Below are 25164 nucleotides of genomic sequence, written 5' to 3' on the forward strand. Positions count from 1 at the left end.
TTTTTTTTTAAAAAACAGATAATTCTCAGGCACACAACAAATATGGCGTTGTTTGTGCCCTTTCTTAGAAATGACAAAACGCTGTATTTGTTGTGTGTCTGAGAAGTATCTATATTAAAAAATAGACGATCCTTTAGTTGTTATTTTCCGGACACTTTTTTTCCCGTGACTGTACATATAAGTACATTAGAGTGTTATGGTTATCGTTTTAAAATAACAAGCGTAAGCTACATTGTTTTTATACAAATAAAAATAAATAGATTTCTGAAAGAAAGAATGTTTGTATTTTGTACACTGCAAATATTTATTTTAACATATTATGAGATAATTTATGTAACCACACAGCATAGAAGGAAGTGCTGACAGACACAGGTCGAGTTAGACAGACACAGGTCTGCCAGTGGAAAAGACGTGCCATTTTGTATTATGAATATATTATTACAGTTTGATTTAGACTATTAAAGTGACATTATGAATTAAATATTATGAATAATATTTATGAATTAACATTTATTATATCACACTGGCACTAATTTAAAATATATTTTCCAGAAATAAATCATAATAAAAAAAATTATCCAGCAATTTTTTGTTTTGCGGACCATTTGGCGCCCCTTTGTGAGTAGCGCCCGGGGCATGATGCCCCCCCTTGCCCACCCCTCGCTACGCCACTGTACACCCGTGCTAATAATCTACGTTTACACGGACAAATAAAAAATTTTTTTAAAGATATTTAATCAATATTTCTTAGCATATGTATAGATTTTTCGAAATTTTGACACCTATCCAAAGACTTTAAATTACAACCAATGTTCTTTTCTGAACCAAAAAATTATAAAAAATCATTAAAGTATCCACCAAATAACTGCCTCAAATGCAGTATTTAATATTAACTAGAAAGCAAAGGATAACATTGTTCGTATCGGCACTAGTCAACAGTGAACCTTAAAAGTTAGCCAAAGAGAATATTCTCAACCCTACTCATGTCATATTTGCATCACTATCGATTTTAGCGACACCTGTGCTAATAATCTACGTTGACACGGACAAATAAAAAAATTTTTTTAAAGATGTTTTATCAATATTTCTTAGCATATGTATATATTTTTAGAAACTTTGACACCTATCCAAAGACTTTAAATAATAACCAAAGTTCTTTTCCGAACCAAAAAATTATAAAAAATCATTAAAGTGTCCACCAAATAACCCCCTCAAATGCAGCATTTAATATTAACTAGAAAGCAATGGATAACATTGTTCGTATCGGCCGTAGTCAACAGAGAACTTTAAAAGTTAGCCAGAGAGAATATTCTCAACCCTACTCATATCATATTTGCATCACTATCGATTTTAGCGACACCTGTGCTAGTAATCTACGTTGACACGGACAAATAGAAAAATTTTTTAAAGATGCTTTATCAATATTTCTTAGCATATGTATATATTTTTAGAAACTTTGACACCTATCCAAAGACTTTAAATTATAACCAAAATTTTTTTGTGAACCAAAAAATTATAAAAAATCATTAAAGTGTCCACCAAATAACCCCCTCAAATGCAGTATTTAATATTAACTAGAAAGCAATGGATAACATTGTTCGTATCGGCCGTAGTCAACAGTGAACTTTAAAAGTTAGCCAGAGAGACTATTCTCAACCCTACTCATATCATATTTGCATCACTATCGATTTTAGCGACACCTGTGCTAATAATCTACGTTGACACGGACAAATAAAAAATTTTTTTAAAGATGTTTAATCAATATTTCTTAGCATATGTATATAGTTTTTGAAATTTTGACACCTATCCAAACACTTTAAATTATAACCAAAGTTCTTTTCTGAACCAAAAAATTATAAAAAACCATTAAAGTGTCCACCAAATGACACCCTGAAATGCTGTATTTAATATTAGTTTGAAAACAAAGGAGAACATTGCCTTTAACGGAAGTAGTCGATGAGGAAACTTCAAAGTTGGCGAAAGAGAATATTCTTTACCCTACTGATTACTCATATCATATTTGCATCACTATCGATTTTAGCGATACCTGTGCTAATAATCTAGGTTGACACGAACAAATAAAATTTTTTTTTAAAGATGTTTAATCAATATTTCTTCGCATATGTATATATTTTTAGAAATTTTTACACCTATGGAAAGACTTGAAATTATAACCAAAGTTCTTTTCTGAATCAAAAAATTATAAGAAAATCATTAAATTGTCCACCAAATGACCCCCTCAAATGCAGAATTAGAAAGCAAAGGAAAAAATTGCCTTTAACGGAAATAGTCAATAGTGAACCTTGAAAGTTGGCCAAAGAGAATATTCTCAACCCTAAACTAAACTAAACTCAGTGGCGCAACAGCCTTGACCTTGGGCTCTGGGGTGCAGGAACAGATGTTAGGTGGTCAGGGGAACGCGGAACCCCCAGTGTTTATTTCCCAAGCATGATTGGTACTCATTTATCGACCCACTGAAGGGATGAAAGGCTGAGTCAACCTTGCCCGACCAGAGGATCGAACCCAGGACCTGCGGCACGGGGGCGTGAAGCACTACAGCTCAGCCACCGGGCGTCAATACATAAATATAAGTGTCATAAGATAATTAAACCTGAAAATATATGGGTTGAAAAAAAATATGAAAATAAAAAGAGCTGTTTTTCTTTGCTGCTTGAAAAAAATTTTTTATTTTTATCAGACAAAAATTTAAATTACTGAATGTGATTTTAACATATGTAATTCATAAGAATGTTCGAAGTTAGAAAAATAATATTTCTTCTAGATTNATTCAATACATTTTTTTAATTACTTCCGAATGACTTTATTCTAACTCATTGAATCAAAAAATTGCTATATAAATGGATAATATTTAAAAGTAATTAGATCATGATATAAGAATTAAAACTAAAATGAATCAAATATGAAAATTGATAGAAATGTTAAGTATTAAACATTTGTTCCAAAACACACCCTAGTTCTTTTGAAATTATATTTAACATTCTTATTTTTAATTTACAATTAATTAATATAGAAATAACGAATTTATGTTTTAAATTTTTGAATAAAATAAAAGTAAATAGCTAAAATAAAAGCTAATGACTTTTTTATGGATGATATTTTTCCATTGCCATTGAAACCATTCAGGATTGCAAGAAAATCTGAAGGAATTTCCTCAAGATTGATGCAAACAAATACCAAATTAAAACTAAGCAAAAACAACACATATGAAGGAAAAGACTTTTAAAATCATAAAATAAAAAGTTTGTTTTAATTGGGTATAATATGAAAAAAACACAACTACTTCGATTTAGTAGGAACAACATATGACGCAATGNCAACAGTTAAACAATAAACGAAGAAAAATTAAGTAAAATAATAAAACTAAACTGAAATGAAATAAAAAATTCATATAAACATTAAAATGTCACAAAAATGAAAAAAGTATATATTAAAAAAAACGAAAGTAAATCAAATTCTAACATTTAAGCAAAATTAATAAATCTATAAATTGAAATAAAATAAAATAAAAAAAAAATTATTACTAAACTGTGTTTCAGATTTCTTTAATTTTCCTCGTTCACGTCTGGTGCTTTTTGAACATGGGTGCTTATATTTGAGCGACATTTGCTTCAAACACTGTCAAACTCGGAACTTTGCTGAATGACTAGTGACGTGAATTTCCTCAGAACTTTTATTAACACGTTTTTTGAAGTTGAATGAAACTTCAGAGTCACTTAGTAACAAACCATATTACATAAATTAAGTTTACACGATATTAAAATAAGTTTTGAGCAAGATGATGGTTTTGGTTCTAAATTTAAAAAAATAATAACTTATAATTCGTTGCAGTTTTCTAAAACATAAAAAATATTGCAATTTACTTATTTATTTTTTATTGTTTTTATTTTTTTCCATAATTATTATTATAATTTTTTTTTTTTTTGCTGTTGCTGCTTCTTTGAAAAATTTTTTTTAGGAAGTTAAACAATTCCGTCTACAATTGAAATTCGATAAGTCGAATGAGACAATGTATGTTGAGGATTTATAATACCAGATGGCGCTGAGCGCAATTATATTTTCTTCACTTCTTAAGTTTCAGTTTAGATTCAACCCACTGAACCACAATTAAATAAAATACTTTTAATCATTACAATTTGTGTAATTATTGTTGAATCTGAGTTAACGTAATAANAATTCAGTATACTATTTTCTTACGTATTTCTAAGTCAGGAGGAAAAGATATTATCAGTATAAACATTAGAAATGTAGATGAAAATGTTATTATTGTTGAATTTGAGTTATAGTAATAACTCTTTCCTTGAATCAAAGTTAAATAGTTTACGGGATCAACCATTTCGAACAACTAAGCATCGCCGCCCTATTCGAAAATTTTAAAAATATATTTTTTATTCTTCGATCCAAAATATAGTTAAGATATGTTTTAAGATATACTTAAGGATATATTTTGATAGAATTTATATTATTACTCCATTTTTTTCAAATATTTTTTTACCTAAAATTAAGCAAGTTATATGATTAAATGCATTTTTCACTGCTTACCCTCATCTTTCCTGCCGTCTTAACAAAATAAAGAAATAAATTTGATTTCTAATAATTTTAATAAGTTAAAGTGTTCCTAATTGTTTCAAGCAGTAAATTAATTCGTCCAAAATTATTTAAATTCTGGGGTTAAAAAAAATCATTGTCGCATTAATGAAACATTAACATTATTGACTCCTTACTGCGAATGAAGGACAATTTCTATTCAAAACCTATAACAAAAATGTATATTAAAACTATTTTTCGAACATGATAATTACAGCTATAAAATAATTTAAAATTCAAAAATGTAATTAAGTATTAAGAAAAACCTGGAGTTAGAAAAAGAAAGAATTTTTGAGAGGACAATTCTAAAATTAGCACGGTTTTGGAATTTTTTTTTTGTTGCATTTTTCCATTTTTAGTATCTGCTGTTAAACAAAATAAGGCCTACCGAGCATTTCCCTGCTATAACAATACTTCATTAATTATGATAGAGCTGAGAAATAATTTTAAAAGCTTCTTTTTAAAAAAAAATTTCCTCATCATTTTTTTCAAAAAGGCAACTTTCTTAAAGTAAGCGAGCGAGAATTAGTTTAAACGTCAAAATAAAATTTTAGCTCATTAATTTTTTTCTCCATTTAAAAGCGAAGCAGCCTGTTGTATTATTATCATTTGCGATGCCCATATATGCATTTTCTTTTCATTACTCAAATCGGAAACAATAAAAAAGATAATCAATAAAATATAATCAATTAAGATTATCTTTTATTGATTATCTGCAGAGTTCGTTAACGAACTTTAACTATTAAAGCAACAGTTAAAAAAATTAATTTTTTATCTTATTAAAAAATTCGTTGGTATGCAGTTGCAGAAAAAATAATAGAAATAAAAAGAAAAACTAAACAAAAAAAACATAATTGCCTCGACAGCTAGTAAGTTTTCAGTGCCCGGACTAGATTAAGAAATTCATTGTCACTATACTCTGAAGATGAATTTCTAAATCGTAATTCATTTACCGATAACGATACAGAATTACTCAATCATATTCCGAACTTCATGGAACCCATCATCAACCAGTGTGTCACTCGAACTGGCATAATGGTTCAAAAGATATCAACCTGGCCGGAACAAAATTCCTCAAAAATATAATAAGGAATAAAAGCAACGAAAAATTGTTAAGAAGAAGGAAAAAATAATTATTACCACATTAACTACTGTACAGACAACATTACAGAATTGCCGAATTATATTCTGGGTATAATATAATTTATATTGAACGTTCTATTAAGGAAAAAATTGCCTTTAACGGAAATNATAATGATAGAGTTATTGTGCGTAATTTATTTTTTTATTTCAATAATGGATATAAATTTAATCTATTAGCTGTTAATTATCATAAAATAATTTTATGTTTAAGAACCTATTTCAATTAAACCAATTTAGCTTCAATAATATCTATTTAGTTTATTAAATACAATCATTTTTCAACCTCATTAAACATGTAGATTTTTTGTATAAGTAATAAATCAATACTTGCTCTGTAAAGAATAATACAAAATAATTTTTTTTTTCACTGTTGCCTGTACTACATTTCATTTGATATTTAATTGAGACTTTGTTTTACCGCATTCATGAAAGTATTGAGCTTAAATAAAGCTTTAGTTTCAACAAAATTAATAGTTTTTAATAATTATGAAATAATTTCAGCCATTTTAGTTAGAAATATTAAATACTCTAGCTAGTTATGATGTGTTAATTCAGTATACTATTTTCTTACGTATTTCTAAGTCAGGAGGAAAAGATATTATCAGTATAAACATTAGAAATGTAGATAAAAATGTTTTACGGAATGTTTATCAAATCATAAAACTAGACCACTAACAATATTTTATTTACAATGTATGCACATGCTTTATTTTGTTCAAAAATTAGATACATTTATTCATCTGTATGATAAATATAAATTATTATCTATGCCAAAAATAAGTTTCATAGTTGTCCAAAAAGCTGAACAGCCCAAGGTGGGTTAGGGGGTCACTGAGTTTAGGCCTCCACAATTTGATGACAAACAAACGTTGCCACATTTACTTCCCAGGCAAGCTGGCAATCAGAAAAATCAAGACAAAGGATTACCTATAAAGTTATTATTTGTAATATACTTCCGACAATCTAAAATTTTATTAATATAATTCAATACATTTTTTTAATTACTTCCGAATGACTTTATTCTAAAAGGAAATTTTTATTAGTTCTTATTATATTTCTTATAATTACTAGAATATTGAACAACCTGTATTAATTTATTATCACCAAACTTAAAATAATTTAACTTATTAAAATTAATAGGAACTAAGCGTTTATATAGTTAAAATTTAACCATTTCAACAATTTCTGAGAATTTCGAGAATAAATATGCAGGAAAGGTAAAATATTTAACCTTTTATTATTTCATATCTTCAATCAAATAACTTACTTATTTAGAGTAGTTACTATTTAATGAATTATTTGCATATAATTAAATAGATAATTGATACATTTATTTCAATAAGTACAATAAAAAAAATAGTGCTATGATAAAAACAGTCATCCGAAAACAGCAATTGAAAAAGTCTTGAATGAAAAAGCAATTTATAAGAATAGCAAATTCGGAGGGCTGAATTGGATATCTGGTTACGGCAGGCTATTGTAGGCCAAGGGGTCACGGAGATTAATGGTCCAATTGCATGATTGTGGCAATGCTCTTAGTACTGAGCACAGGCCACATTTACTTCCCAGGCAAACTGGTACCCATGGATCTGAAGCTAGGTTGGCTTAAACAACCATCGGAGTTCAATCCACAGTTCCTCACTATGACAATTCAGTTTCTGAACCACTGGGCTTTGCAGCATAAATAATGTAAAATAAATTTCTAATATTATTAATTGTGTTTTGGTCAATAGCAAATTAGCATACAAATGAAATAGCCGTTATAGTAAACTAGTTGTAATAAGTAAACATACATAATTATTCGTAGTACTATATTCTCATACCCTCACTAAATCTCAACTAGCTTTGAAACCTAAACAAGTTGGTAACTAACAACAGGTTGCCATAACATAACAAGCTTTTTGTATGCTGCAAAGAAAAAATGAAGTTTCAGTGAAGTGACAACACTAAATGTTGCTTACACAGTGTGCTTTAGAATTTCCAAAAGAAAAGGAATTTTTCTTCTGTAGAGGAAGATAACTTAGTCGGTGGTCGCCGACACAAATATATTTTAAATACTTCATATCCTTTAGAATTTAAGATTTACATAAGAAAACAAGCAGCAATGATGTTATTTTTGCTTTCCTATATCGATACCAGAACTAAATAAAAATAGCTTTCAATTTATTTCTATTTTCGTGAAATATTGTTCAATTAAACTTAAAAATGTGTTTCCACGGAAAAAGTATCGCAAAAGCGGAAAGATAGTAATGACTTTTTTGTCAAATTTAATCTTTGGAAAGTGAAGAATATCAATGAAAATACAGCTGAAAAGGTCTAAACAAGAAAAGAAAAAAAAAAATGTTTTTTTTTTTGGAATATTAGGACCATATGACCCCTGCAAAAATTATACAGAAAAATGCTTTGGTTATACGAACGTTTATAAGAATAACTTAAACAATATTCTAATTTCATGTTTTAATACTGTCCATTAAATATGCGTTTTTTTTTCTCTTTAGATAATAACAAAAACATCGAAGAAACATAGAGAATTTTTTCTCAAGATGGGGAGAACCATGGTAAAAACTTGTATATATATATGTATAGGGGTGCTTGTGAGCCCAACTCAAAAATTCTGAAAATTTCTTGAGTAAAATCATTAATGATGCATTTCAAAAAAATGAGTGTCTTTAAAAATTTAAATCATTAATATTTTCAAAACATGAAATTCTTAGAAATAATATGCAGCATAATTAAAATGAATAATTACTTATTACAATTAGTTTACTTTAATCATATATAAGTTTACTTTTATCGCTAAACACATTTATTATTCTACCGGAAAAAATATTTGCAAATGAGATGCCAAGAATAAATTCCAGTTTTAAGGTTTCTAAATAAAATATACAAGAATTTTTATACATAAATGTGATCGATGATTTCTTAAAACTATTGGACCTTGGATTTCCGGATAGCGGTTAGCAAAAAGTCCTTAAATCCGAATTTTTTCCGGAGCACAATCATCTCTGTTATTAGTATAAATATTAGTGTCAAAATTAAAAAGAAAAGGAAACAAGAAGTAGATAAAGAGGAGCAAAGCATCAAGGGAAATAAAAAAATTAAATTAATTGGATTTAGTTAAAAAATTTATTTCAAAAAAAAAAGAAAGTTAAAGGTTCTGTAACTCATTGGGCCTCTCTTCCGGGACACCATCTTACACCGCCCAATGAGCTTTAAACAAAGAAGTGAATATTAGTATAAATATTTCATTTTATTTTATAACTGTCGTTGAACAGCCTACCCAATTCTGTGTTTACAACTATCAATGCTCATATCCGTATCCTTGTAATTTTGAGCTCAATCCAGAAGACAAGGGAGCTGCTGGATACGTACCACCAGAAGGTAATGATTTCTTATGGGAACATGGAGGACTTTGCAGATTTAACTCGACAGATTTAGCGTGCATCAGTCACCATTTATTACACAGGGAGTCTTCGGCCGGCGGGGAACGAATCCACGACTTCTTGAACATGGGCCCAGTGCCCTACCAACCCCCGGGATAGCGGGGTTGGTAGGCCCTTAGTATAAAGATTCCGGCCCTTAGTATAAAGATTCCGGCCCTTAGTATAAAGATTAGTATCAAAATTGAAAAAAAGAAAGTGAAAGATTAGGGCTGCCTGTAACTCATTGGGCCTCTCTTCCGGGACACCATCTTACACCGCCCAATGAGCTTTAGACAAAGAAGAGGATATTAGCAGGGTTGCTTGTGATATTAGTGTCTTTAAAACTTCAAATCATTGATATTTTCAAAATATGAAATTCTTAGAAATAATATGCAGCGCGCAAGACTTAAATGAGTAATTATTTATAAGTTTACTTTTATCTCTAATCACATTTATTATTCTACCAGAAAAAAATATTTACAAATGAGGTGCCAAGTATAAATTCTAGTTCTAAGATTTTTAAATAAAATTACATAAATGTGATCAATGATTTCTTAAAACTTTTGGACCTTGGATATCCGGAAATCTCCGGATCACGAAGTTAGCGAAAAATCCTGAAATTCGGATTTTTTCCGGAGCACAATCATCTTTGCACATATATATTTATATATAAATGAGAGAAATGATATCAAGCAATAACATTGATAGTTATCATATTTTCCATCAAAATTCTTCGAGCTTATGCGCAGATTTAGCTAGTTTCATGACCATGAAAGAGAAATTTGATAATATTAATATCAATATTTCGCACATCAAAATAGCAAGCACATATAATCTAGATGAAATGGCAATCAACAAGCGGCACGAAGGGACTGTAATATATTATGGTTAACTAAGCGTTTATGAAGAAGAAAAAAAACGTTCAATCTTACTTACTAAATTAGAAATGCAGTATTCACTTCCTTTCTTTGTTTTTCATTTCTGTGTAGAACATGAAAAAAGTAATTAAATTGATTTGAACTATTCTTATTATAGTGTTACTGTTCTTCGGATAAGCTTTATGGCCCGAATAGTTAAAAAAAAAAAAAAAAACAGATTTCAAACAATTAATAAGTAGAGTAAAATTCAGGTTTAATCTCTACCTTTTTTGAGTTTAAATACTTGGGATTTTCTAATGAAAGGAGGCATTTAAAGATAAGATAAAAAGTAAACGAGTTTGCACAAAAGCCAACTTCTTTCATAAAGTTCAGCAAAGAAGAATACTTTCTATTTATTTTGTGATATCTAATAAGTGACGAGAGGTGCGAAAAATAAATATTGCCAACTTAATAAGATTTTAAATATACGAGTATATCTGGCAGCCCTTTCATTTTTCTCAACTTAGCACGTTTTTTGTATAAAAGTTGCCTAATATGCGAATTAGTTTCCTGTTTAAGCAGTCTAATTAGCTTATCTTATTGGTAACTTTTTTTTTAACGTAAAAAAAAATATTCATATTAGCCCAATTAATTCGAAATTGCCAAGCTAAAGTGATTAAAAAATATTATATTGAAATTAATTATTAAAAGCCGAGAGTTGAATGAATCACTAGCGAAGAAGACTGGATGGAGAAGAAAAAAAACAGTTTGATAGCCTGATAATAACTTTCCAATGATCGCAGTCGAACTCCTTTTTTCTCTGGAAACAAAACAGGTTTTGATTTTTTTTTCCTCTTTCCTTAGATTTCTTAAATTTCGATGACTTTTTTTTAAAACTTTTTTATTAATTTTTTCTTCAATGTGACACTATTAATTCGCAAACCTTAATCCTCATACTGTTTTCACTTAAGTTTTGAGGATTCTGACTTACAAACGGTGATCATCATGATATATCCTGTATATTTGATTTACTTTTGCGAGAGTTGGGTGACAACCTGATATTTTGAAACTTGTATTTCATCATAATTGTGTATATTCTTTGTGTATATTTGTGTGTATTCTTTGTATTGTAATTATCATTTAAAATTACCATTGTGTTCACAAAAAATTTAATCGAGTCATAAACAGGCCAGTGAAAATGTAAAGAAATTATTACTCACTGTTCCGTAGCCATCCTGATTTTCGTAATGGCTATCGTTGTATCAACAAACAAACTGCTTTTTTTTTAAAGGATAAGCAAAATTTGGAGTCAGATAAATCCTGATGGTGGTTGTTTTATTTTATAACCGTCGTTGAACAGTCGACCCAATTTTGAGTTTACGACTACTAATGTTCAACTCTGTAGCCTTGTAACTTTTAACCCAATCCAGACAAGGAAACTCCTGGATTGGGAGAAATTTGCCTTTGTGTGGGACATTTTGATAGAACTAACACGCATTCGCGTTACATAGGGAAAAAAACCCTGAAACCCTCCCTCGTTTAAACTGACGGCGAAGAATCTCTATCCCATGATTTGTTTAACACTGAGGATATTTTACTTCAGCACTCTAGCCATTCCGAAGTTTATTTCGACCAGCCATCACTGGGATTCGAACCCGTGTTACCTCATTTTGAGGCAAGTGCTCTATCCCCTGAGTCCCTAGAGATTACAAACATTTAAAAATATTAAAGAAAACCAGGTTCTGCATACGTGTAAGTTTTTTTTTTTTTTTTTTTTTTTTTGCACTGTGTCTATACAGAGGTGCCAAATTTTCAAACAAGCTATCAATAATCAGAAGTACAATAACACAGAAATATATTCAGTTGGCCTTTACAAAATTCATAACTCAATTTTAAGCTGTACATACTACTTGATTTTATATTGGTATATCATTAAACTATGCATACATTTACTATTAAATAAAAACATAATATTTAGGTAACAGATACAGATAGATCCTATATCTACATACAGATATAGGGTTTAGATGTATCTAAATTAAAAATTAAACAACACTGAAATTTTATACTTCTATAAAAAATGATGGAATAAGTGTGATTTCTAGAAATCAATGTTTTAGTTTTGGGGGAAAATTAGCACTAGAATTCTTTATCATTTTGCATTTGAAGCACTAAAAATTTCTGTTCACAGCATTTATTAGGGTTTATGTTTTCTTGTTTTTTTGATAAGGAGTGAAGATAAAACTTTCAGAGCAGTCCGTTCGAAAGCGATTAATAAGATTTCTTATAGCTTTCTTTTAATTTTAGATTTCTATAAAATCATTTACAATATTTAATCATTTACTGAATTTATATTTGTTTGAATACAAAAAAAAGATAAGTAAATGAATTGGGGACAGCAAAATTTCATAGTTCTAGGTAGTTATGAGGAAAAAACTTATGTTTAGCAAATTAGTACGGAAATTATCAAAATCCGTAATTTTTATTACTCAATGCAGACCGTAATTTTGGTCATGACATCGTAATAATTACGAATAAACCTAAATTGTTTGCTTCACTATATATATGAAATGTTAATGCACTCTCAATTTTTAACATGGAAATATGGACAGTTTTTTAAAAAAACTTTTTTTATCGTTTTACATTTTCTTTTTCCTACTATAATCTAAAAAAACTTTTAATGAAATTAAAGAAACATTTTGAAAAAATTTTTGATTTAGCATTTTAAGTAGTTCTTTCATGCCGCGCTTGCGCTGAAAAATTTTAAAAATTATCAATAAGAATATGGACACGATGTTTGTAATACTACATTTCGAATTTAAACTTAGGGAAACTTGGAAAATTTAGTTCGTATCGAACTGTGTTTTTTTCCCCTGGGAAGGATTTATTCGATTAACAAAACAATAACTAAGATAAACAAATTTGTGAAGGGTCCGATTAAAAGATAAATTATTTTGTGAAGGGTCCGTTAACGGAGCCAAGTTTCTTCTAAACAGACCCCTGGTACAAAATGAAATTTGAAGAAAGCCCTCTATCGTTTTGAGCCTTTTTCACAACAGGTTGTTGAACCATGCTCTACTTTTAAGGGAAAATATAATACACATTTTTCATAACTTATCTTTGGTAAAGTTGTTTGGGCTGAGCTGTTGTCGCTTAGGTGATAGAGCCTTTCCGTGTGGTGAACCGGGTTCGAACCCCACCGATGGCTGGCACCGACCACAATGCACAAATATCCTCAGTGGATCACGAGTTAGAGACCCTTTGCCATCAAGTTAACCCTGGGAGGTTCCCGTGTTCTTCCTCTCCATGTAACGCTAATGCTGCTTAGTTCCATCAATAAATCCTCTACAAACACAAATTTCTCCCAATCCAAGAGTTCCCTTGTCTTCTGAATTGGGTTCATAGTTAAAAGGTTACGGAGTTGAACATTGGTAGTCGTAAACCCTAAAATTGAATCAGCTGTTCAACGACGATTATAATATAAAATAAAATATTGATCCCTAGATGTTGTTTGAAAAAAAGTTTCTTGAAAGAAAAAAGAATTCAGTAAAGTTAAGTAAGAGAATGAAGAAGATGCCACTTTGTCCAATTATAGATATAATCTCATTTTCGATTATAACACTGTCAAAAATTTCGCATTGAATTACGATTAAAAGTAGTGACCGTCTGGTTGCATTATCTGTAAAATCATGCTCACTGTAAAATCCATTTTTGTCTTAAAATTTTATACCGTAATTTTTACAGAAATATTTATATTATTCGTCAGATTTTTTCCCTCACTTGAATATTATTTTGTAATCCCTTATGCAAATACTTTTGTTTATTTCCGATTTAGAAATATTTCTGCAAATATATATTAATAAGGCGGTAATTTCAAACACCCTTTTTTTAGAAGCTGTTAATAAATAAAGAGTTAAATTATTATTTTAAATTCAAGAAGAACATTGATTGGTAATATTTTTCTTTTTTTTAAATAAAACAAAAAGGAACATTTGTTATCCTGAAATACACCTTCCAAAAACAATCACTATTATTATTATTAACATTTTTGAAACCTTATTTACAAACTTTCCTGTACTTTTTAAATCCTATTTTTATATAATTTTTATTTTACGTTTAGAACTTTAAACAATAACACTATTACAATCATTAAAATTGATTTTGAATGTTTTTAGACGAAAAAAATATATTACTACGAAGCGTTGGTTTCGCCAAACTAATAAAAAGAAAGATTCTGTCATAAATATAGAAACCTGGAAAAAAGTCACATCTGTTGATTTTAAACAAGAGAAGGGGGAAAAAATAAGAAAAAACTTCCTCCCCTCACCTTTTCACACATTTAAAAAGTTGGCATGCAGCCAAAGAAGTATTAAACTATGACTTTGAAAACAATAAATTATATTTTAACTCAAATTTTATTCAATCTGTTGTAGACGTTTTCAATTTTATTATTACTTTCTTTTCTCCATACCGTGTTACAAAACCAATATAACTTCTGTTCAAAGAATAGATATACTAATTTTAAAGAAAGATAATACTTTCTTGGTAAAGGGGGATTTAAAAGAGTCTGGAAAAAAAAGGCTTAAAAGATCATTCTCTACATTTGAAATTAAATATAATTTTTAGTACTTTTCAATCAGTGGGGCAAAAATGCTCTAAAACCGCTTTGTTTGGAGTGAAAGAAAGACAGAATGTCAAATATAACACCACTCATTTTGGTTAAAATAAAAATATTTAAAATTATTTAATAAATTTATTCTATTTTTATTATTTAATATATTTATAATTTTTTTTTTATCTCTTAGATCAAAATAAGGGCTTATCTATATTCAGATCACAAATGTAATTAAAAAAATGCTTTAAAATGAAAAAGTAAAATTTGAGATGTGATCTAAAACATGTGCTTTATTTCTAAAGTGAACTTTCATTTGTGTATGCGCCCAGGTAAGGAGGATTGTGAAGTGGGATACTTTGTGGTAAAGAGTAAGGGGTAGGACTGGGCGATATAAGAAATTTTATATCTTGATGCATCGTCAGTTTTGCATCGCGATATAGTATTTTTGAAATTCATTTACTTGTAAGGTGCAGAAAGTCGGATTTCTATCAAAACTTCATATTCAGATTGATTTAAATCAATTTATGAATTTGATGTATATGTTTTGCTTAAGAAAGATATTAATGTTATATTTTCTAAAAATGATCGCGCAAATAACGAAAGATTTCTTAGTTTAAAAATAAATAATAAAAAAATAAATAAAATTGAAATTTATCAATATATTTACCTAACAATATAGAAAGAAAATTTAAAAAATAAGTTCGTTAAAAATTATTTGTATGCTTAAAACAAAGTGCTAAATAAATTAAACAAAAAAAAAAAACTTTTAAAACAACACTATTTTTTATCATTATTATTTCACATAAATAATAAAGTTAAATTGAATAATTACCGAACGAAAAAACAAAGTAAGGTTTAATTTCTTAAAAATAAAAACAAAAGAATTATGATATTCGATAATATATTCAACTGACAATATTGAAAGAAAATTAAAAAACACGATTATACTCTTTAATAAAACGAAGTGCTAAATGATTTTAAGTCGCAATCATTACTAATTTTTTTGAATAAACGAAGTTGATTGACTTATGTCCAAATCTAAAAGAGGAAAAATAAGTTTTGTTATAATTTTATTTATAAAAATGAAAACAACTAAAGATTTATAAATTTAAACTTAGTAATAAAAACCCATTAAATTATTATTTTATCCAAAAAGTGTTTAATAAATTAAAATAAAGTAAAAAATAGCCTAACAAATTTAATTACTTTTTAATTTAATTCTTTATAAGCACCTTAAATTAGATTTCCGTTTGTAAAAAAATTTAATAATGTAAAATAATACTTAAACATATAATATCAAAATAAATTTTCACATTTAAAAATAAGAAAAAAAGTTTTGTTTCAAAAAAAAATTACCTAATTAATTAAGAAACACTTCTTTGTATATTCTTTTCAATAACAGATTACGTTCAGAACAAGGTAACGACGATCACAAAGTCAGTCCCACTGAAAATAATCTACAAGAAACGATATCAATTCTCGACAAAGAAGAAAAAAAAACTAAGAGGTGCGGAAACGAACATGCGAGATCACGATATATGTTCTCAAAACTGATTCTAATTCTGCCGCTCATCAATCAAGGCCGTTTCAATATAACGATACGTACATCGTCTTTCCCAGCGCGAGTTCGCATCGGAACGTAAGAGATCCTTTCGTGTCTTGTATCGCTATATCGTTCGTCTTCTTTACTCGACGGCTTAAATCAGATTTCTGATGCATCGCCTGGAACGAAAGTCGCTGTATCGGCCTGCCGATACAGGCGTTAAATCGATATATCGATTTACAGCCCAGTCCTAGTAAGGGGTGTCAAAAATTTTGGAGAAAAAAAAGTTTAAATTATAGTTTTTCTTTTATGGGCGTCCCCGCTTTAAAAAGTTCTTTAACAATCAGTTTCCAAGTATCACAAAGTGCAAGAAATTATCGGAACATAAATTTCGTCGATATCTTTTAACAATATGATAATACTATGAGTGAAAGGTTTTTGTCGGTTCTTTTCAATGATTACGAGGACTTAAATTCCATATTTTTATTGCGGGCTCTTTATTAATATGAGTTGTGGTGACTCAGGGGATAGTGCCTCCCGATGATGTGATAGGAATTTAAATCCCACGATGACCCGTCGAAACGAATTTCACATTCGGCTCGCTTTGACAACTGTGCTGACTTAAAATAGTCTCAGTGGTAAACTGATCATGGGTTAAAATCAACTTACCACCAGACTAAGAGAGGAAGATTTTCGTGGTTTTCTTCTCCATGTTACGAAAATGAGGATTAGTTCCGACAAAACGTCCCCCACGAAAGCAAATTTGTCTCCACACTTGATGCAGCCTTGCCTTCTGGGTTGGGTTCAAAATTACAAAACAGGGGAGTTAAACAGAGGTAGTCGTAAACTCAAATTTGGGCCAGCTGTTCAACGACGCGGTTATGAAATATATATAAGAATATATGATAAATATAGGTTACTTAAAAGAAAAGTTCAAATTTTATACTCATGGAGCCACATCGCTCCGGTTTTCTTAAAAATCTTTTCGGACACCACCCCCCGTTCATCTCATTCAAACATTTACTTATTACTTGGCAATTTTTACTTTGCGTTTTTGTAACTGTATGTTACTTAGTCAACTGGCAATAACATAATCAACAGTAAATATTTTATAAAGTTTTTGCTGTTAATTATAAAATGTACGTTTTCTGAGTATTGTTTTATTACTCAGTTTCCTTTTAAATTTTAAAGCATAAATAACCACTTAAAAAAAAAAAACAATTAAAGAAATGTATAGGAAATAATCCATTGTTATTGAAGTTATTACAAAATCAATGTGCCACATTTACTTTTATACGCTGAGATCCAAGACATTTGTTTAGATATATATATATTTTTTTTACTGCGTTAAGTATGTGGAGGGCAAAACTGTACAAATGATATATTTAATGCTTTCATGTGATATGCAGCAGTTTTAAATAGCACTTTAAAATATCTAAAAAAGGACAGAAATTGTCAGTTCAAAAAAAAAATTAACTAATACTTTTGAATAAGAATTTAAATAACTACACACGTTTGTTTTGCTATCTCATTCTATATAGCATTATTTAGAGTAGACAGTTGCGTGTGGGTGTGATGATGACGTAATAAAAGAGGCATACAAAAAAAGCAAATTTCATTTCAGTTAAAATCCTCAATATTATATTTTTAAACTCCTCGAAAATGTAGTAAAAGAGGTATACAAATTAACTGTCGCAAACAAATTAATATTAATTAAGAACGAAACAAAAATGATCTCGAAATATGCTGAATCACTAATGAGACCGGGATGAAAGACATCGAAACCTATTTGATTGAATAGTATAACTAGAAGGTGTTTCTGAAATCTATCAGGCTTCATTTTTTTTCTGTCACAAACTTTATCAGTAATTAAAAATAATAAATTCGTTAGAATTCAATATTGGTTCTGTTTTTTCGTTGATTAAATATTAAACATTAACAGATTTAACAGTCTTTTAAAACATTTCATTCTATAATAAGATAAGTATTCTACAATTGTAATTATCTAAAACTAATTGCTAATTGATATAAAGTTTTAGTGTGTTCCATTGATATGTTGAATGCTCGTTTTGGCTGGATGCCCGGGACTGTCACATCCTAGCCACTTTACACCATCAAGAACAGAGCTGATACTTTAAACCCGTATGACATTTATTCTCTCCGATATTTAATAGACCCTTTAATAAATCCTTAAAAATATAAGCCAAAAATTGACATAAATAATGACTATTTCTTTTCTTGCTCTCAAACGTAACAAATGTACTTAAAATAATTAAAAAGAAAGCAAAAATAATGAAGAAATATTTTCAATATAAACATCAATTAAATAATATCAGCTTACGAACTATTCTTTTTATTTTTACAAACAGTATTAATATAACGGCCATCACCTGCTCCAGGGATTGCTGGATTGGGTTCAAAATGACAAGGCTACGGAGTTGAATATTAGCAGTCGTAAACTCGACTTTGGGTCGGCTGTGCAATGACTGTTATAAAATAAACTAATAAATTTGGCCGGGATAGCCTAGTTGATAGGGCGTAAACTCAAAATTGAGTCGGTTGTTCAACGGTGGTTACAAAAAAAAATAAAACTAATAATCAAATTGTATTTTCTTGTTTTCTTTCTAACTCTTTGCATATTTTCTACGCACATTCAAAATTTCATGTTTCTAAGTCTTATAGATTTTGTAACGTAAAAAAAAAACAATTGAGAAAAATTCATTAAAAATTGCAAACAAAATATATTCAAAATGAATATATAGTGGCCCAGCACGCGAAATTTTTACTCTGTGCTTAAAATGTGTTTCTTTTGTAACTTTTTCCCCTCGTTCAAAAGATATATGTGCAATAAAAGAAAGGTTCTACATAATACTGTAAATAACAGATAGTTATGCCAATAAGAAGCCAGATAAATCCCATTGCTTTAAGAAACGTATATAAGTAAATATGGTTGTTGTGTTAATTCATTTTAGTATGGGAATGTGTTTCTTGCATGCCACTCTTTCTGCTTGCTTCAATATCAGTGGCTTACACAGACTCGTTTCCTTTATGATTTGTAAAACTGCTCTATCCTTAGACTTGACACAATATTTTTTAAAATTATGATACGAAACAAGAGACATTCCGGTACTTATATTCATTCATTTTATCTTATTAATTTAATTTAAATTAGTTTAATATCAATTTAAATTATTAATTGCGATGGAAAGGCGGAATTCAGAAAAAGCGAGAAATCAGAACATGGACCGAATTGAATCAGAACAGAACACTTTAAAATAAAATTTATCTCAGATATGAGAGAAGAGCTCACACTGAAGGTATTGTAATTCATTTGGGAGAGATGAACAACCTTTTTTGACAGATGGGTTGATGGCAATTATAGTAATTTTAAATTAATTAAACAGTGTCTAAGACACATTGCTTTTTAACCGTCAACTTAGTAACATATTTGTATAAAATTGAATTCTTTCGAACAAATTAATTCAAAGCCGAAGAATATCAAAATCTTACTTTGCAAAATATTTAAAAATTTCTTTTGTATCAAAAAATAGATTTTTAAAAAATATAAAGATTGGGAAGACGTGCTGAGTTTTTTTTATTTTTTATCACATTACGTAATACAATAGTGCATTTTAAAATGAATTAAATAAATTGCTCTTGAATTAAAGTAAAAAATAGACGAATATTTTTTCGGGCAACTTTAATGCGAATTAAATATTTAATTCAAGAAATTAGATTGTTCTCATTGAGGGGGGGTGCATTTTGTTTTTAAAAATGTTTCTTTCATTTCATACATAGAAAGTTATCACATGTAAAAAAAAATAATATTTGTTTCGAAAACGAAGTTTCAAAGTTGGAAGAAAAAAATTTTTTTTTCTTAAATTATTAATTTTTTCTTAACTTCACTAATGAATTAAATAATAATTTAACTTAGTTTTCACTAATGTCTAAATTTTAGAAAGGACGACACATATTATTCGCCCGCTTACTTTATTTCAGAGGAAGGGAAAATTTTATCACTTCTTGGAAGAAAAAAAACATTTTTTTTTCTCTTTTAAGTTTGTTAATTAAGCTTGACATTATTTGTTTTAAGGTCTAAATTTCAGATGGAGCTAAATACATTATTCTTTCTTAAGCTAAATTTTAGAAGGAAAAAAACTTTTCTTTTCGAAAAATAGCTTTTAAATTAAAATAAGAAATTTCTTTTTACCAATTTAATTTTAGTTTATTTTCACAAAATGTCTTAATTCAGATGGAGCGAAGCTAATTATTAGCCCTCTCATTTAAAATTCCGAGTAAAATAAAGATTTCAATTTTAAAAATAACTTCAAAGTTGATTTTCTCTTTTGTTTTTTTGAATTATCAGTTTACCTTGACAATATTTTCATAAATGTCTAAATTTCAGATGAGGCGAAGTACGTTATTCGCTTCTTTACTATAATTTCAGAGAAAAATAAAGTTTTCTACTTAAAAAATAGCTTCAAAGTTGAGAAAAAAGCTTTCTTTTTTCTCTATTTCTAATTTTAGAAGGGGCGAAACACATTATTGGCCCTATAATTAAGTTTCTAAAGAAAATAAAGTATTTTTTTTTAAAAATTAAAAAAACAAATTTGAAAAAAAAAAGCAGTTCTTTTTTCTAAAATTACCAATTTTACGTGACTTTATTTTGGCAGCGAATTTTAAAATTTCAGGAGGGGCAAAACATGTTCTTCGCCCCCTCACTTAAATTTCAGAGAGTGCGCCTGTTTAGTAAGCCAGGAAGTTTAGGTTTTAGCAAAGAAGTATATAAACCGAACCTTTATTCTCCTTGTAATAATGATGACATGCATTAAGGTTCACAAACTGAAGGGCGATTTCTACTCTCAATGGAGCAATGACAAGGAAATAAATNCGCACCCCCTCTGCCTTAATGGCTATATATATCAAGCAAGGCAGATGGGAGGGGTCATAATGAAATTTCGAACGTAGTGTTCAGGGAAAACCTTTTATCAAAAAGTAGTTTTTATCAAATGTTAATTATTTCGATTACTTGAAAATATGAGCAAATATTTTCTAAAATATCAAATTTTATAAGAAATTCGCATTTTTAAAATTTGACTTCAGAAGTAAAGTTGGACACATTTCGTTCATTTAAGAGTCGACAGCTCTCCTGGTCACGGGTCATATTTCCTAGATTGCAGCTAATCCCCTATATTTGAGAAACAGGAATCCGAATGCTTCGAAAAAGCGGTATTCAGAGAAAACACGTTTTCTCGTCTAATTTCGTAACTTAAGAGAATTGCTAAGAGCCTAATTAATATTATAAAGAAAATGCTTCTTATTCGGCTTTTCATCACAGAAACTGCGGTTTTTTAAAAGGAAACACAATAGAAATTCCAAACATAAATTTAAAAAATATATGGATAGAATAACCAAAAACTTTCCTGATCTAATGATCGGTGCTATCTTAATAGTTTAAGCGAACTATAAATGTTTTTATTAAACGCTGCAGAGATGCCATAAAGGATATAAAATCATAAGAAAACATATTTTCCCTAAGCAGCGTTTCCCAGGCTACGGAACTCTAAATGATTGATGTGGTGGAACGCCAATTTAATAAACAAAGATATTCTACCATGTAGTGAAGAATTGATTTTTGTTATCGTTTGAACAATAATAATTTTAAAATGTTGTGTCAGAAGGTTGAATTCTTCTGGACTAGATCTAAATTTTTATTTAGTTTATGCACAAACTGAAAATAATTAAAATAAGCTGAATTTCAGGAAGAAAAAAATAAATAAATGATACAAACATTGAAAATTGTTATTAGAGAAACGCTTTTCTTAACAATAAATTTTATTTTTATTAGTATTAAAAGTTTATTGGAAAATATTGTGTTTATAAAAAAAAAAAAAAAAACNNNAAAAAAAATAAAAAAAAACGATCCCAAAATTCTGAAGTGGCATGAATTGCTTTAAAATTATACTGATTTGAAATAAGAATGTTTTGTGCTCATTTTCAAGACTTGTCAGGCGTAAATGGTAGGAAACAAAGGTGATTTGAATTATAAAACGTTATGTTGCCAACGTAAAATGGAAAAACAAAGGTGATAAACAAAACAAAAAGAACTCTAAAAGTCGAGTTATTTTTTAAAAACTACGAACTTTTTCAGTGACATTTTACTTGAATAATTTAATGGAAATAATCGAAATATTGAATAAATAATGATTAGATATTATAATTGTAGGTATCAAAAGTTGTTGCTAATTTAATTGAATTTCATTTTATAACCGTCGTTGAATAGCGAACCCATTTGTACTTTACTTTTAATGTTCAACACCGTTGCCTTGTAATTTTGAACCCCATCCAGAAGACAAGAGAGCTCCTGGATCAAGTATTGGGAGGGATTTGCCTTCATGGAGGACTTTTTGATGGAACTAACCAGCATTTGCGTTACATGGAGAAGAAAACCTCACACAGTTAGCCTGACTGTAAGGGAACTCCAACCCATGATTCGTCTACCACTGAGGATATTTTACGTGAGGAAATCGTATCGACCAGGTTCGAACTCGGTTCACCTCATTAGAAGGCTCTATTCCTTCACGGCTCAATTTAATTTAATTGTCTTAACTCTCGGTCTTCCACGGAATACGTTTTGGGAACCGGTGTTCAAGAGAAACACGCGTTTTATAGCTGACTCAAATATAAAGAATTTAAGTATACGATCCAACAATTTTGTTAATTTCAGCAGCTTACTGGGAATTTTATATTTCGCATCGCATTTTACTTGCATCGAATCAAGTATATATTTTCAAAGAATTAAAGAGTAGTTATTTAGTAAATTCAACATTAATTTAAACATTTTTGTCTTGTAAGATAAACAAATTTATACATTGAAATTTTCACTTAGCGTTTTACAATGCAAGATGATTCTTTCTTTGTTCAAAGCCTTTTTAAATAATTTCAGAAAATATTCTACTATTTATCAATTACTATTGAAATTTTAACCACACTCGAATTGGATTTTTTTTTATACCCTTGTGGGAAAAATGTGATTATTTCCTTATCTGCATTGCTTAAAACTACCGATAGTTCAAATATTATGGTTTTTCAGTGTTTATTTTTATAATTTTACGCAATGTTTTTTATTATCTTTTAAATGCATCGTTCATTGAAATTACTAGGATCTGTGGCCGACGCGTTGTACAAAAAAAAAAAAAAAAAAAAAAAAAAAAAAAAAAAAAAAAAAAAAAAAACAGTGGTAAGGTAGAGTTCCCGCAACAGCCCGTAGTGGGTCATGGGGGATACGACTGCACAATTTTTTGACCAACGGCGTGATTGTGGCTAAGTGGTAAGCACTGAGCACACCAACTGGTACCCATCGATCTGAGTAGGCTTCAAACCGCCTCTGGGAATCGATCTCTCTTCTCAATGACAGCCTATTGCCGTAACCACTGGGCCATCACGGCTCGAAACAGTGTTAGGAGAATGTCAATATTTTTCGCCGTTCTGAATCAATCCATAAAAGTTCAAACGTTGGACGACACTCCCGCCAGACCTAACTGTTAACTTTAAAATTACCCCCGTGCGGGGAGCTTTCCATAATAAGAGTAGATACCTATTATATAAGGCCGGGATAGCCTGGTATGTAGGGGGTTGAACTCACGTCTGGGAGAAATCAGCCAGCCGTGATTGGTGTACGTTAAAGCTGTTGAACCGCGAAGTCCTCCATGTTCCCATAACAAATCAAAACCTCTGGGGGTACTGAATTGGAGATTGATCGTCCTTCGGTTCAGGTCAAAATTACGATCTGTGGATGTATGAATGGTTCCGCTCTATAATCGAGTATACCAGAAGTCAAATTCTTGGCCATAGATGGCGCCACTGGAAAAAAAAGAACAATCGCACCCCCTCTGCCTTAATGGCCGACGACAACTGCAACAACAATATATATTATATAAAATATTTATCTATCAATACTAATAGATAAATATTTAATATTATTTGTATTGATAAAGTTGACGTTCTCTCCCAGATCGTACTCCCTTTTTTTCGATAGAAGTATATTAAACAAAACGCTCTAGCGGAAAAGANTAAATAATGAGCTTACATTTTGTCTTTTCATTTTATCAGCGATAACTTAAATTCTTTCTATTACAGCTTTGACGTATCGTGAAGCAATAAGAAGCTACATTTTAGAAAAAAATAAGTTTAAATTCCTTTTAATTTAAATATGGGAGCCGCGATGGCTCAGGGGATAGAGCGTTTGCCTTCTAATGAGGGAAACCGGGTTCGAATCCCAGTTGATACGAATTCCGCATCCGTATTGCACCAACCACAGTGCTGATGTGAAATATCATCAATTGTAGAAGGATCATGGGTTAAAGTCCTCTTGCCGTTAGGCCAGTGGTCGGCAAAGTGCGGCTCCAGAGCCGCATGTGGCTCTTTGGCTCCTTAAGTGCGGCTCTGGCACAAATATCCACGGAAGGCGCAATAATATTTTAATTTTAAAAAAAACCTTGGTAAGAAAACAGCAGAGCAACATTAGCATTTGTCAAAAATCCTCTTAATGCTACGATAACCAAGTTGAAATTTTCTCTTTTTGAAATTGACATTGGTAGCTTTAAATTCAATTGCTGTATTTAAAAAAACAAGGAGATATGGCGCTCTAAATTCGAACGTCTTTGTGTTGAATTGGAAATATTGGAGAAGAAAAAATTTGATCTTAGTTCACAACACAAGTGGTCTGCTTTGAATGATCTGGAGAAGGAAGACCATTTTCAATGCTTGGAATAATATTCCTGACTCTCAGTTGAAAAAGCTAGCTTTTGCTGTTCTTTCCCTTTTCGGTTCTACATATATATGAGAACAATCTTCTTCAAGCATGAACATTATCAAGAGTAAACTGAGAAGTCGTCTTATTGATGAGAACTTGGAATCACGCCTAAAATTAAAAAAAACAACATACAAACCTGACTTACTCAAACTTTCCAAGGAGAT

The 25164-nt window shown here is 29.6% G+C and overlaps 1 long non-coding RNA gene across 1 annotated transcript in view; it reads right to left on the reverse strand.

Annotated features, from left to right (window-relative positions):
* Window positions 1-6412: 6412 nt before the first annotated feature.
* Window positions 6413-25164, reverse strand: part of LOC139425035 (uncharacterized) — a 31307-nt gene continuing 12555 nt past the window's right edge. The window contains exon 5 of the long non-coding RNA XR_011636243.1: window positions 6413-6675. This is a non-coding gene — a long non-coding RNA (uncharacterized lncRNA). The remainder of the gene's footprint in view (window positions 6676-25164) is intronic.

Source organism: Parasteatoda tepidariorum, chromosome 2 (assembly GCF_043381705.1).
Source record: "Parasteatoda tepidariorum isolate YZ-2023 chromosome 2, CAS_Ptep_4.0, whole genome shotgun sequence".
NCBI classification, from domain to species: Eukaryota; Metazoa; Arthropoda; class Arachnida; order Araneae; family Theridiidae; genus Parasteatoda; species Parasteatoda tepidariorum.